The 15,533-nt window shown below is 35.5% G+C and overlaps 1 pseudogene; it reads left to right on the top strand.

The window, feature by feature from the left end:
• The first annotated feature begins 341 nt into the window (after window positions 1–341).
• LOC138383137 (U2 spliceosomal RNA) lies at window positions 342–520 on the top strand (annotated as a pseudogene).
• Window positions 521–15,533: the final 15,013 nt, after the last annotated feature.

Below are 15,533 nucleotides of genomic sequence, written 5' to 3' on the forward strand. Positions count from 1 at the left end.
CGGCTAGTAATTGTTGGAATTCTGTCAGTAAAGCCATTGAGGCAATGCAGTGTCCAAAATCAGAGTAAAAATGGTCAAATCTAGGAGTCCCCCTTGTAGATACCACAATAAGAAAAGTCGGTTCAATAAAAAAGGGACCCTGTGTCAGCCCAGTCCAGACAGAGCATGAGTAGTTGTGTCCACAGGGGTCTGTCGGGGTCCAGTGGCAGCCTCTGCATGAGGAATGTGGGGCATCATTCCAGAGTTTCTGATTGGGACCATAAGTGGGAGCACAGCCCACAAGCTTGCTGACAGAGCAGTAGGAGCAAACATCAGGGCCTTTCTTCCAAGACTGGGGATGCATCACTTCTCGGCCCTTTGGCTAAGATCAAGTGTCGTATCTGTTCTTATCAGTTTAATATCTGATATGTCCTCTATGCAAGACTGGAAATGCTAATCATGTTGGCATTTTAGCAGGATGAGCAGAGTCCTGTCCTCATTAATCAGTCGTTGCTGTATTATTGGGAGGAATTACCACACGGGTACTTCGCACAACAGGGACAGTTTGGGTCTGGGGTTTGCGGCAGACAAGACGGAATCAGCAACCAGGCCTCACAGTGGAGGCAAATCTAATTTTTATGCTCTCCTCAAAATTTAAATATTTATGATGATGAATTCAAGTATAATTATAATAGACATGTTTTCCAAGTTGAAGACTAAATGTCAAAAGAATGTTCCAGAATCCTTTAATATGCAATATCTAAGTGGAAGTCACTGGATCTCAAATGCATTCATGTAAACTAACTCTTCTGGCCAAATCAGAAATAATGTCTGCTTGTTATCCTACATATTACCTACCATATTGCTGGTGAAATCATCCTCAATATTAGATATTTTCATGCATTTTTGCTGTGTCTAATAACAGCTGTGATGATATCGGAGAAAAGATTATAGCTCAAAAACATTTTTTTAAAAGAACATACAAAACAAGCAAAGTGGATACATAGAATTATGGACCTGCCAATGGGAAGGTAATTTAAGATATAGACATGGAAAATGAAAGTCAACCACTTCTTTTCCTGCATGGAAACAACGCACAGTATTTTATTTGTAATTTAGGTAACAGAACTAAGATTTTATGTAGCATTTACAACATCTTACATCATAATGCAGGATTTCATTGCTCTTTACCAGTCTTCTCTGAACTTCTATATATAGGCTTCTACGATATAAGTGGGGCAAATATACTGACACTGCTCTAGGGCTCTCCATTCTTAACCAAACCCTCTTATACACTGATGGGGCCCATGGCCTTTATTCTAAAAATGAATTAAAATCAAAATGAAAATTAAAAAATAACTAACTCTATTTAAATAAGGAGAAATGTTTTCTTCTGATGAAATACATTTCCTTTCAATGTACAATAAGAGACTTTTAACAGTTTCTTCACTATCCAACCAAGCCAAAGTAAAATTCAAAATAATCAATAAATTGCAAAATTTAGAAATAACTTTGATTTTTCTCTAAGATTTTAAAACTTTCTCCTTTTTAAAAATGCTACAATATTCATGGTATAATTTGCTCTGGTTTAAATATGTTATCCAAAATTGTTTTGGAAAATTAATACCCAATGCAGTAGTGTTGAAATGTGGGAACTTAAAGAGGTGATCAGGTCATGAGGGCTCTGCCCTCCTGAATTCACTAATACTGTTACCAGAGGAGCAGTTTAGTTATCACAGGATGGGATTCCTGATAAAAGAAGGAGTCCTTCTGTCTCCCACTTCCTCCCCTCCTTGCCATCCCCTTCCACCATGGGATTATGCAGCATGCAGGCCCTCATCAGATGTGGTCCCTCAGTCTTGGACTTCTTGCCCTCCAGAAGCACGAGACAAATAAATTTCTTGTCTTTATAAATTACCCAGTCTCAGGTTCCTGTTATAGCAGCACAAAATGGCCTAAGACACAGTCCTCATTTATAGTACATGCTAAGTAGGAAAACATCTGAAAGGATAATGGAAAATTACTACAAAATAGTCCTAATGCATTGCACTGGAGGGGTAGGGATTAGCAAAGTTTTCTAAATTATTTTTTTAATGACGTCGAAGTTTATGGTTTAAATTATTGTGATGTTCAATAACAGAATGCAATTAAGATTGCCAATCAGCTGACATTAAGATAGGGACATTACCCTGGGTTACCCAGATGGGCTCAATGTAATGAGAAGAATCTGTAAATGTGTAATCAGGAGGCAAGAGACTCAGTGTCACAGGGATATAACATAAGCACAACCACTGCTGGCTTTGCAGGTAGTAGGCGGACAGGAGCCAAGAATTGCAGGTAACTTTGAGAAGCTTGGGACAAAACCCAAAACCAAGAAACCCAAGAAAATGGATTCTCATCTAGAGCTTCCAGAAAGGAATTCAATCTTGCTGACGTCTTCCTTCTTCTCCTCCTTCTCTTAAGACTAATTTTGGTCTTTGACAGTGAGGAATGCAATATGATAAATATATGTTGTTTTAAGGCTCTAGGTTTGTAATAATTGTCTAACTCCAATTATCATCAAATTTCATGAGAAGGTTTTTTTAAACATCATCTTGATATTAATAGAATCTTTTCTCTTTTCTGTCAAAATAAATGAAATTACATCAAACTGTTGTAAAACTCCATTATATCTCCAAAGAAAAAGTCTTAGGCAATAAGTCAGAATGTTAAACACCCAGAAAAGATGTAATGGACATACGATTTTTTTATTAATTGTTAGACTGGGTGATTCTTTTTCCTTTAACATAAATTTAATTCAGTTCATTTGTGCAAGCACCATGGATTAAATTTTTGTATGCTGAATGTGTTTTTAATCAGAGAAAGTAGAATATTAATAAATGCTTCCAAGTAGTGAGGCTGAGGTGTTGTAGGAGCATAGCTAATGGACAGCTGTACAGGCTTGGTTGTGCTTGAGATGGTGTTAGGTGTATAAAAACTACATAACATAAAAAATAATACAGAGAGGCTGATTATTGAAAAATTTGTATGAGCTAGTTAGGGTTACTCAAGGATCATTGGGTTAATAAAAATGATAGTAGTGGTAATAATTTTGCCTATAAAAATAACAGATTATCTAAGTTTATTGTGTTTTTCATAAAACAAGGTATGTTTCATTTTTGCTGTTAAAATGAGAAAACTTTCCACTTATGTTACCATTAGAAAATGTCTTTTTTTTTTCAAGTAGGCTTCTTAGCAAACACTGTCCTCCTTCTCTGTGCATCTCCACACTCCATCTTGAATGTAGGCCTACGCCCACTGATGTGACCAGCAGTGACTTGGCCCGTGACTACATACAGCGATATTCTTCATTGAAGTTTTTAGAATATATTCAGAAGTGTCTGACTCACTGGATTTTCAAAATGTCTTCAAAGGTGAGGCATTTTTCTATCTGATCAGGGTGATGAGAAATTTCTCCATCTGCACCACCTGCCTCGTGAGCTTGCTCCAGGTCATCACCATCTACCCTAGCACCTCCTGGTTTGCCAGGTTCAAAAAGAAATTCAAGTGTTACAGCTCTTATTTCTGTTTCTTCCTTGGGTTTCTCTGTGTGTCTTTCAGTAATAACCTGATCTTCTACACTGTGAGATCCTCCAACTGGGCCCAGACCAATCTAAGAATTCTCACTAAATACTGCTCCCTTTCTCCCAGAAGTTATATGAACAGGAGTCTGTGTTCAATGCTGGCACTCAAAAGAGATATCTCCTTTTTTGTAGGAAATATGGTTCTGTAGTGCATTCATGGTGATTCTCTTGTCCAGGCATCAGAGGCGATCCCACACCTTCACAGCACTAGCCTTCTCCCAGGAGCCTCACCAAAGAAAGGGCCACCCAGCCATCCTGCTGCTGGTGAGTTTCCTTGTGGTCATGTGCTGGTGGACGTTATTATTGCATCCACCTTAACTGTGTTATGTGGGTATGACACTGTCATCCTGGGTGTTCAGAATCTTGTGGTCAGTCTCTATGGCACTGTCTGTCCCTTAATAGAAATGTGTTCTGATAAAAGAATAATAAATATTCTGCAAAACATACTATCAAAGCACCATTAATTTTTTACAAAATATTGATGGAAAGAACCTATAGATTCTTCTACCAATTATTGAATTAGTATAGGATTTGTTATCGGATTTAAATAAAATGTGTAGAATTAACATATACAGACACACACATACACACACACATAATCATTTTTTATTTTGATGCTGCCAAAGGCTATTTGGCTTCTCTAATTCAATGTTCATCAGTGTTTGATATTCCCATGCCCAGTCTCATATTCTTTAATTTTCACTTTTAACATTACATACAAAACATTACTTTTCTCTTAAAATACAGTCCTAGGAAGCTCCTATTTGTAACTAAATCACTTGGTGTTTTTACCTTTGAAATTATTTTAATTTATCCATTTTTGTTAACGTTATTTTAGTTAAGCATTCAATTCTAAGTTTAATGATAGTTTCTCTCAGCATTGTTTATATTTCTATTTTTAGCTTCACATACGCTATGGAAATTTTGTTCTCATTTTCATAGGTTATCTTTGTTCTCAGTCATTTTCAGTGTTTCCCTCTTCTTTGGTGTTACACAGCTTGACTACTATTTTGTTTAAGCCTTTTTAAAAAATTATTCTAATTTTGACACACTGCATTTTTTTAACTGTGTGGATTGAAGGATTCATGGATTCATGTCTGGTTTTCAATTTTAGAAACTTATACGTAACCAATGCCTTGACTATTACCTTGCATTTTTTTATATATCTAGATAATAAAGCAATGTGGCTCATTTGTTTTTATTATATTCTTCATCTATATATATTTGTATTTCCCATAATGTTTCCCTTTTTTACTATATTTGACTATGTTGTGTTCAATATTCCAGTTTACTAACCTCATTAGCTCAGTATAATTTAGTATTTCAGCCATATGTTGTATATTAAGTTACTTGATTTTATTTCCAGTTGTTTACTTTCTATTTGGCTCTTTTAAAAACTTGGCTTGTCTAGCTTATAATTTCTTATTTTTTCCACATTATGTTTTTTCCACATTTTATATTTTTTCCTATTGGGTTGACTTACACATTTTAATCATTATTGTTATATCTGAAATTTATGTGATATTGAATTTCTTCTGACTCTCATCCTGATAATTTATTTCCTTATTTGCAACATAAATTATAATTTGTTTCTTATATAGGAGAGATTTTTCATTTGGGATGTCTGCAGTCAGTGTTAGGAGAGTAGATTTATAAATGTTTATACCACAGAAAATTACAAATATGTGAAGTGATGGCTTTGTTATTTAGCTTAATATTTTCCCAATGTAAACTTACACCAAAATATCCCATTGCACGCAACATATCCCACTATTTTTTAATTAAAAATAAAATTTTTTCAAAGTTGATGATTTTTTTCCAATGAATCTTTGACCTATTCGTTTTATATTCTTGTATTTAAGCCTATATATATTTAATGGCTTAGAATAGTGCCTAATATATTGTGTGTCCTGAATGCTAACCACACTTATTGTCAAGTTATCTCTTGTATATTTCATTCTTCAAATACAGTATTATTTTGTGTTTTTCCTTATTAAAAGTTTTTTCTCATCCAAATATTGCTAACAAAAAATGAGGGGCAGCCTTGCATTCGCTGATTTATAGATTTCAAAGTCCAATGGCAATTTCACTAATTTTTTATCTATCTCACTTAATAAATGTGAATGTTTTTGTGCGTGGGTTTTTTATTTCAAAATATTACTAGGGTATAAATGATTAGGTTATATATATTGCCTTTGCACTTCCTGAGCCAGAGCTACAAGCATTCCCCTCCCCCAGACCGTGTGCAACTCACCCATCAGGCATGAATATACCCATTCCCTCCTCCTTGCACCAACACCCAATGAATGTTTCTTCTGTGCACATAAGTCTTGATCACTAAGTACAGATTTTATGGTGAGTGAGTACCTGTGGTGCTTGTTTTTCCATGCTTGTGATACTTCACTTAGGAGAGTGGGCTCCAGCTCCATCCAGGAAAATACAAGAGGTGCTAGTTCACCACCATCTTTTTGTGACTGAGTAATACACCATGGTATACATATCCCATATTTTATTAATGCACTCCTGTATTGATGGGCACTTGGATTGTTTCCACATCTTTGCCATCGTGAATTGTGCTATTATCAACATTCAGATTCAGATATCTTTGTTACACAATGTCTTTGTTCCTTTTGGCATATGCCCAGTAGTGGGATTGGTGGATCAAATGGTACTTCTAAGAGGTATGTCCATATTACTTTGCATAGAGGTTGTACTAGTTTGCAGTCCCACCAGAAGTGTATGAGTGTTCCTATCTCTCTGCATCCATGCCAACATTTATCGTTTTGGGACTTTTTGATAAAAGCCATTCTCAGTGAAGTTAAGTGATAGCTCACTGTGGTTTTGATTTGTATTTCCTTGATGATTGGACATTTTGAGCATTTTTTCATATGGTTCTTGGCCATTCGTCTATGTTCTTTTTAAAAGTTTCTGTTCATGTTTTTTGCCCACTTCTTAATGGGGTTGTTTGATTTTTTTCTAGCTGATTTTCCTGAGTTCTATATACATGCCATGTATCAGCCTTTTATTAGATGTATAGCATGCAAATATTTTCTCCCATTCTGTAGGTTGTCTATTTGCTCTAGCGAGAGTTTCTTTGGCTTTGCAGAAGCTTTTAAATTTGATCGATCCCATTTATTATTTTTTTTTTGATGCTATCATTGCTTTTGTGGTCTTCCTCATAAATTCTTTGCCTAGACCAATGTCTATAAGAGTTTTTTCAATGTTTTCTTCTAGAATTCCTGTGGTTAAATTCCTAAGGATTAAGTGTGTTATCCATCATGAATTGATTTTTCTGAGAGGTGAGAGGTGTGGATCCTGTTTCAGTCTTCTACATATGGCCAGCACCATGTAGTGAATAAGCATTCTTTTCCCCAGTGTTTGTTTCTCTCTGCTTTGTCAAAGATCAGAAGGCTATATGAGGATGGTTTTATATCTGGGTTCTCAGTCCTGTTCCATTGGTCTATGTCTCTGTTCTTGAGCCAGTATCATGCTGTTTTCATTCCTATAGCCTCGTAGTATAGGTTGAAGTCTGATAAATTGATGCCTCCCAATTTGTTCTTTTTGCTTAATGTTGCTTTAGCTATATGGGGTCTTCTCTGGGGTCATACAAACTGTGGAATTATTTTTTCTAGATCTGCAAAAAATGATGTTGGTATTTTATTAGGGATCACATTGAATCTGTAGATTACTTTGGGCAGTACAGACATTTAAACAATGTTGATTCTGCCAACCCATGAGCATGGTGTATGGTTTTCCTCCTGTTTACGTCCTTTGCTATTTCCTTCCTTAGCATTTTATAGTTGTTCCTGTAGCGGTCTTTCACCTACTTAGTTAAATATATTCCTAGGTATTTTATCTTCTTTGTTGCTATTGTGAAAGGTACTGAGTCTTTGATTTGGTTCTCAGTTTGTCTGTTCGAGTATACGAATGCTAGTTATGTGAGGATGTTGATTTTGTAACCTGAGATTTTGCTGAACTTAGTTATCAATTCCAGTAGTCCCCTGACAGAATCTTTGGGGTTTTCTAGACATTAGCTCACATCATCTGTGAAGAGCAATAATTTGACCTCTTCTATCCCTGTTTGGATGCCCTTGATTTCCTTCTATTGTCTGAATGCTCTGGTGAAGAATTCCAGCACTATGTTGAAGAGAAATGGTGATAAAGGTCAACCTTGTCTGGTTCCAGTTCTAAGCAGGAGTGCTTTCAATTTTTTTCCCATTTAGTATGATGTTGGCTGTGGGTTTGTCATATATGGCTTTTACCATTTTGATTTAAGTCCTGTCTATGCCTATTTTGTTAAGTGTTCTCATCATAAAAGGTTGCTGAATTTTATCAAATGCTTTTTCTGTATCTATTGAGATGATCGTATGGTGGTTTTTACTTGTGTTTATATGTGAATTACATTTATAGATTTACATATATTAAACCATCCCTGCATCTCTGGAGCGAAGCCAACGTGGGCATGATGGATTTTTTAATAAGGAGCTGAATTTAATTTGATAGGATTTTATCAAAAATTCTCGCATCTATATTCCTAACGGATATTGGCTTGCAGTTTTCTTGTTTTGTTGAGTCCTTTCATGGCTTTGCTATCAAGGTGACGTTGGCTTCATGAAATGTGTTGGGGAAGATTCCTTCCTTCTCAATATTGTGGAATAATTTCTGTAGTACGGGCAAGAGTTCTTGTTAATAGGACTGGTAGAATTCAGGTGTGAAACCATCTGGTCCAGGACATGTTTTCTTAGGAAGGTTTTTTATTGCTGCTTTAATTTCAGTACTTGATATTGGTGTGTTCAGGAATTCTATTTCTTCCTGATTAAGCCTAGTGAGCTTGTGTGTTTCTAAGAATTTGTCAATTTGCTCCACATTTTCAAGTTTATGTGCACAGAGATTTTTATAAAATTCAGAAATGATATTTTCTATTGCCATGATATCTGTTGTATTTTCTTCTTTTTTATTCCTGATTGAGTTTGTTAGAGGCCTTTCTTTTCTGCTTCTCGTTAATCTAGTGGAGGTTGTGTCAATTTTGTTTATCTTTTCTAAGAAGCAACTTTTTCTTTCATTAATCTTTCATATAGTTCTTTTTTTTACGGACTTCATTTAGTTCTCTTCTGGTCTTGGTTATTGCTTTTCTTCTGCTGGGATTCGGATTGGTTCACACTTCTTTATCCAGTTCTTTGAGTCAATTCATTAGATTGTTGGTTTGTCATCTTTCAATCTTTTGGATGTAGGTATTTAAAGCTATGAATAGTCCTCTCAGGACTGCTTTAGCTGTGTCCCAGAGATTTTGATAATTTGTTTCCTCCTCATCATTTAGTTGAAAGAATCTTTTGATTTCCATCTTAATCTCCTCCTTGACCGAATAATCTTTCAGCAGTAGGTTGGTTAGTTTCCATGACTTTGTGTAGAGATGAACATTTCTGTTGAAGGTGTTTCTAATTTTATTCCACTGTTGTCTTAGAAGATGAATAGTAAAATTTCTATTTTTTTAAATTTTTGAGACATGTTTTGTGGTCTAGGATGGTCACTCTTAGAGAGTGTCCTATGAGGTGATGAGAAGAATGTATACTCAGTGGTTTTTGGGTAGACAGTTTTGTAAATGTTTTTAGTCGCATTTGTTCTAGAGTTCTGCTTAAGTACAATGTTTCTTTGTTTATTTTCTGTTTGTAAGATCTCTCCTATTCCATCAGTGGGGTATGAAAGTTTCCAGATATTACAGTGCTGTTGTTTATTATTTTGTTTAGATCAAGTAGGTTTTGCTTTATGAATCTGGGCACACCTTTGTTGGATACATAAATATTTATAATTGTTATGTCTTCATGTTGAATTGTTCCCTTTACCATTATATAATGACCATTTTGTCTTTCCTTTCTTTTGTTGATTTGAAGACTACATTATCTGATATGAAAACTGGTATACGAGGTTTCTTTTTGTATCCATTTGCATGCAATATTCTTTTGCATTCCAACACCTCAAGTCTGAATGAGTCCTTGTGGGTAGATGTGTTTCCTGAAGAGAGCAGATATTTGGCTTCTACATATTTATCCATTCAGCCAGTCTATATTTCTTCAGTGGGCAGTTGAAGCTATTCACTTTTATTGAAAGAATTGATAAGGGGGGTGGATGTCTGTTCATCTTGTTGAATAGAACTTTGTTACTTTCTTTTATGGCTGGAGTCACTGTGGTGTCTGACCTTTGACCTTTAGCTTTTGGATGATTTTACACTGGTGTCTATTGTTCTGCTCCGGGTGTAACACAGTTCTGAATAGTTCCTGCAGAGCTAGAGTTGTTTTGACAAATTCCCTCATGTGTTTGCTTGTATGAGAAAGTATTTATTTCCCCCTCATACATGAAACTTAGTTTTGCAGCATACAAAATCCGAGGGTTGGCATTATTATGTTTGAGAAGACTGAGAATGGGCCCCATTCCCTTCTAGCTTGTAAGGTCTCAGTTGAGAAATCTGCAGTTACACTGATGGGTTTTTCTTTGTAAGTCACTCGCTGCTCTCACCTTCTGGCTCATAGGAGGACTTCTTTCATGTTTATTTTGTACAGTCTGATGATTATGTCTTGTGATGTTTTCCTCTTTGTGATGAATCTCCCAGTAGTCCCTTGAGGTTTTTGTACCTAGATATCTAGATTTTTGCAAGGACAAGGCAATTTCCTTCAATTATTCCCTCGAATAGATTATCCAACCCATGTGTGTTTTCTTCTTCACCCTCATGGATAGACACAATTCTTATGTTAGGCCTCTTTATATAATCATGTATTTCTTGTAGGCTTTGCTCTTTTCTCTTATTTCTCTCTTCTATCTCTGTGACTGACTTGTTGAAAGATGTTGTCTTCAAGCTCTGAGATTCTTTCTTATGCTTGATCTAACTTATTCTTAAGGCTTTCCACTGTGTTTTGGAATTCCATAAATGAGATTTTCATTTCCAGAAGTTCTGTTTTATTTTTAATATTTCAATTTCTTTAGTCAATTTTTAATTCATTTCCTGATTTTTTTTTTTTTGTAGTTTCTTTGTGTTGGGTTCCCACTTTATTTTGCATTTTATTAAGCTTACTTAGAATCCCTGTCCAAAGTTCTTCATCTGTCATTTCAATGTTCTGATTTTGGTTGGTATTCATTGCTAGGGAATTGATGTTCCCATTTGATTCTTCATACTTGCAGAGTTCTTTTGCTGATTCCTTCTCATCTTGAGCAGTTGTTCTTTCTTACCTTTGTATTTTCTTTTGTATAGATAATGACATGCCCAGTTTAATATCTGAGCTAGTAGGTGGTGCTTGTGGGAAAGAATTGACCACACCCTGTATGATGAGTCAGTAAATGTTGTAAAAGGGCATGCAAATTGACCTCCCTGTCAGGAGCTGGTTCTTGCTGAGAGGAATAAGCTTCAGTTTTGTTTTTGTGTCCTGTAGCCAGCTCTAAATTCTCAGGAGGAGCATTCTAATGCCACAGGTGGGGGATGGGACCCTGGAACTTCCAGGTGTGTTCTTATTCTCCACCTCATAAATATGAGTTTTAAGTAATAAAATCATATTCATAGTCATTATTCTAACAATGGAGAGAATTTTGAGCCATTTATTCGTTGGCCTAAAGACTCACACTTTATTTTGATTCCAGACAATTACATGTCAAGTGCCTAGAATATTAATTTTTATGAAATATAACAAAATAGAAATAAATGTATTGGTAGACATAAATTATGAAAGTAAACTAAAGAAGTTGATAATAGGCATATATAATGAAATAGAATATATAAACAGTCATATAATAATAAAAAGAAAAGAATTAAAAATATTTCCATATAAAAAAGTTCCATATCAAATTGCGTAAATTTTAAAATCCATGAATATTTAATGAAGCATTAATATTAATCCTTTATAAAAACGTTCAGCAGTAGATGTAATAGTTCCCAATTCCTTGATTAGCCAGCATTACCATGATGCTAAGACCACACAAAAGTATCACAAGTAAAGAAGAATATGGCCCAATATTCCATATAAATATAGACACAGAAATCCTCCTAAATACGGGTAAATTGAACTCAGCAACATATAATGATTATATAGTATGACTAGGATTTTTTTCACATATGCAATGTTAGATTATTATTCAAATATCAATCAATATATTGCAAAATATTATTGGAATAAAAAAGTAATAATTTAAATAGGCAGAGAAAAATTTTGACAAGTCCAACACCTATTTATGATAAAATTCCCAGTAAATTACTAGAAGAGAATTTCTGAGACTTCCTAACATACATTTATGAAAACCTACAGCTAATGTCAGTCTTCATAATTAGAGACTGGGTACTTTACCAATAACTTTGGGAACAAGACAAGAATTTCTTCTTTTAGTACTCTTTTCAACATTATACTGGAAGTATCAGCCAGAAAATTATACTTGACACATAAAATTCTTCAATTAGAAAAGAAAAAACAGAACACACTTTTATCACACATTTCAAAACACTGTATAAAAATGTGAAAGGAATTTAATTAAAAAACCTCATTAAGCTAATAAACAAGTTCATTGTCACAAGATATAAGATCAGCAAACAAAATTTAATGTACTTTTTTATAAAAGCAATGAACAAATGTAAATCAAACTAAGAAAATCATTTTATTAATAGCAGCGTCAAGCAGAAGCATTTAGAAATAAATTTTTAAAAATAAGTGCAAGTACTTTATAGGCAAAAATTATTAACAATGCTGAAAGAAATTGAAGAACTGAATATATTGAGATATATTCAATGTCCAAGGGTAACAATACTTAATAGTAATATCAAAATACCCAAATGATTGATCTATGGATTCAATGCAAATTTTCAAATAAGTTTTCTTTAATTGAAATTTAGAAGCTCCCCCTAAACTTTATATGAAAATAAAATCATATACACTCTAGAATTTAGAAAAACTTCTGACATGAATTAATACAACAATGTTACAGTAACGAAATGTATAGTACTAGCATAAGGATAGACTTATGTAGATCAAAAGAATAGAATTCAAGGTCCATTAATAAACACACTAATTTGTGGTAAAATTGATTTTGTCAAAGATGCTACGTAATTGTAATGGGAAAAAATTCTGCTCAACTAATGATAATGGAAAAATTAAATATCCACATGCAAAAAAGTGAAGTTTTACCCATAATCCAAATCACACACATACAGAAATACTCAAAATGGATTATATACCTAAATGTAAGAGATGAAACTGCAAAATTTTGGGGAAAAATATTAGAGCACCTTTTTGTGATCTTGACTTAGGGAAAGATTTTTTTTTTTTTTCACGTATTACAACCAAAGCACCATCAAGAAAAGAAATAATCAATTATAACTTATCAAATTAAAAAAATTATTTGAACACAATAAAAAATATTAAAAGAAAAATTCCTTATTGAGAGAAAATATTTTCAATCTTATATCTGCTTAAGGTCTAGTAGAGAGAATATATATAGAACACTTAACAAGTTAGTAATAAAAAAGTTTACCAATTAAAAAAGGACAAAATATTTAAACAGACATTTTTCCTAAGATGTAAAAATTTGCTTGTTAAATATGCTCAAAATATTATGCATTAGGGAAATGAAACTCAAACCACAATAATAAAATAATCAACACCCACTAGAATGGTTATACAGAATACAGGAGTTCAGAGTATCTTACTAGAATGTGTTTCCTGAAGGGTGGGTGTGCCTTACTAAATTTTATTCAACTTCTATTGCCCTTGGCACAGTGTGATGTACATGATTTAACGTAATAAATGCTCCCTGGGTAAATGCATGAATATCTGGAATGTCCAAGTTTGACTCTCTCAGAGTTAGGCTCCTTTTTCACCAGCCTAGCCAGAATTCTGCCCAGCCAGAGTTAAAATGCTTGTCGCTGTCACCTAAGCTGGCAGAGGGTTTCCAATATATATGAGATAAGTGTCTTCTTCTTAGAGAATTTCTCCTCGACAGAGATCCCTGTTCAGAATGCTAAAAAATGCTTCCTGTGCCAACTTGAACCTCCTGATATTATCAATGATCTCCAATATGAGGTGGTCAGAACAAGAAAAGGGGCTTTGAGATTCCCTCATTTATTCGCCCAATACCTCTGCCTCAAGAATTCACCCTGCACCAGGTGCACTGGTGGGCCCAACATATGGTACTGTAAAGGACCAAGTGGTCCCTGATCCCCTTCCAGGAGCCCAGAGTATCAAGACACCTGGATGAAAGCAAGGACATGTGAGAGAAAAAAGCAAATGCTGTATTGAAAATCATGTAGGACTTTGGGAAGGAGGGCTGGGGAGTAACTGCATGCAGGGACCCAAATGCCTCACTAAGGAGACATTTATGCTGTAACCAGAGTGACAACAGGAAGCCAGCCCTGCACAAGTTTGGGAACAGTGTGCCACCCCTGGTACGGAGACCTGTATCTACCCTATAAAATACCTGTGTGGAGTGTCAGTCTTTGATATATTTTTGTGGGAAGAAATATATCCATCCGGACACCCTCCTTTTGTCTCTTTTCATAACCCTTTACTTTATAAACTATATCTTTGGCTCTGTGTATTATTATTATTCTTTTTTTCTGTTTCCTGCTATTTTTTTCACCCTTTGCAATGACCCCTGCCTGAGAAACCTGATCGGAAGAGAAAAAAACCTCTTTGCGGGAAGTGTAACTAACTCCCCACAATGTTCAACATAAGTGAGGCAGCACAAAGGAAAAATTCTCTTGCTGAGTCCCCAAGGGAAGTTCAGAGAGTTTTAAAGATGCTTAGGTGGGAAAAAGATGGTGTGTAAGGAGGTAAAAGTGAACATTTCCTTGTGCCCCTGTAGCTCTATTACATGTTTCTTCTTCCATTGTATGTCCCATTAACATGCTAAATCTCTAAGCCTGGGTGTGATTTTTAGCATTCAAATGGGAACAAAATCAGTAACAATCAAGGGAACTTCAATGTGGGGGTCCTATTTGCCTTGAGGTGCTTAGATCTGGATATATCTGGTTACTTTCCATAGAGGTTCTTCATCTAATGTCAGCATCTTGTTTCACTGGTCTTGAAAAAAAACATTACCCAAGAGACAGATTATTCGGCCTCCCTCCTCATATGAGTATGGGCTGAGTTCTAGTGGCTAAAAGGTCATTTGTCTTTTTGTTTTTTTGTTTGTTTTCTGTCTTCTGCAGCTAATTATGCTGTGCCATTCTGCCCTTTTTTGCCTCCCTTGGTCACATGTGAGGCCAAGGCTTTCCCTATGCTGTCTCAGTATTAATAGGTTAATTATTTTCCGCTCTCAGATGAAATTTTACTTTGAAAGCCTAGAGCAATTGTCACCATGAAAACCCATGTTCTTAACATGCACAAGTCCCTAAAGTGGTGTTCCTGGTTTGCGCTCCAGACTCCAAACCTCTGGGAGTTTGTGGTGCTGTCACTGACTATATATATCTTGTTATCCTCCCTAGTATGAAAATGAGTCTTCCCTGAACCTAGAGGAGGCCAGAATGTGGAATTTCCAGCGAGACACAAAGCAGACACTGGTGGACTCCCTAGCCTCCCAGGGTTGAACTATCTCCTTTTTCACCACCTTCTGGGGCTCCCACTGGGACTTTGCCACCATCCCACATTCCCTGGAGCAGCTGTTTAGCAGGTGAGCATCTGTCCCCTCCAAGGTACAGTGGTGCCTCTGCCACCTACTAGCTGTGTCATTAGGGTACCACTGCAGCTCTCTGAACCTCAGTTTGTCCTTTCAAAAGTGGGGTGATCAAAACATGAACTTCACAGGGATTTTGTAGTGACTAAATGGACTAAGACATGACAAGCAGGTCCCTAGTGCCTGGCTCTGCAGAAAGGCTTCAGGGCATGATGTGGTTGTTCATTTACATTATTTTTTCTCCCCCTCACTGAAGCTCTCTACCTCATGTCTCAATGGTCTATGTTTCTC

Source organism: Eulemur rufifrons, chromosome 4, assembly GCF_041146395.1.
Source record: "Eulemur rufifrons isolate Redbay chromosome 4, OSU_ERuf_1, whole genome shotgun sequence".
NCBI lineage: Eukaryota > Metazoa > Chordata > Mammalia > Primates > Lemuridae > Eulemur > Eulemur rufifrons.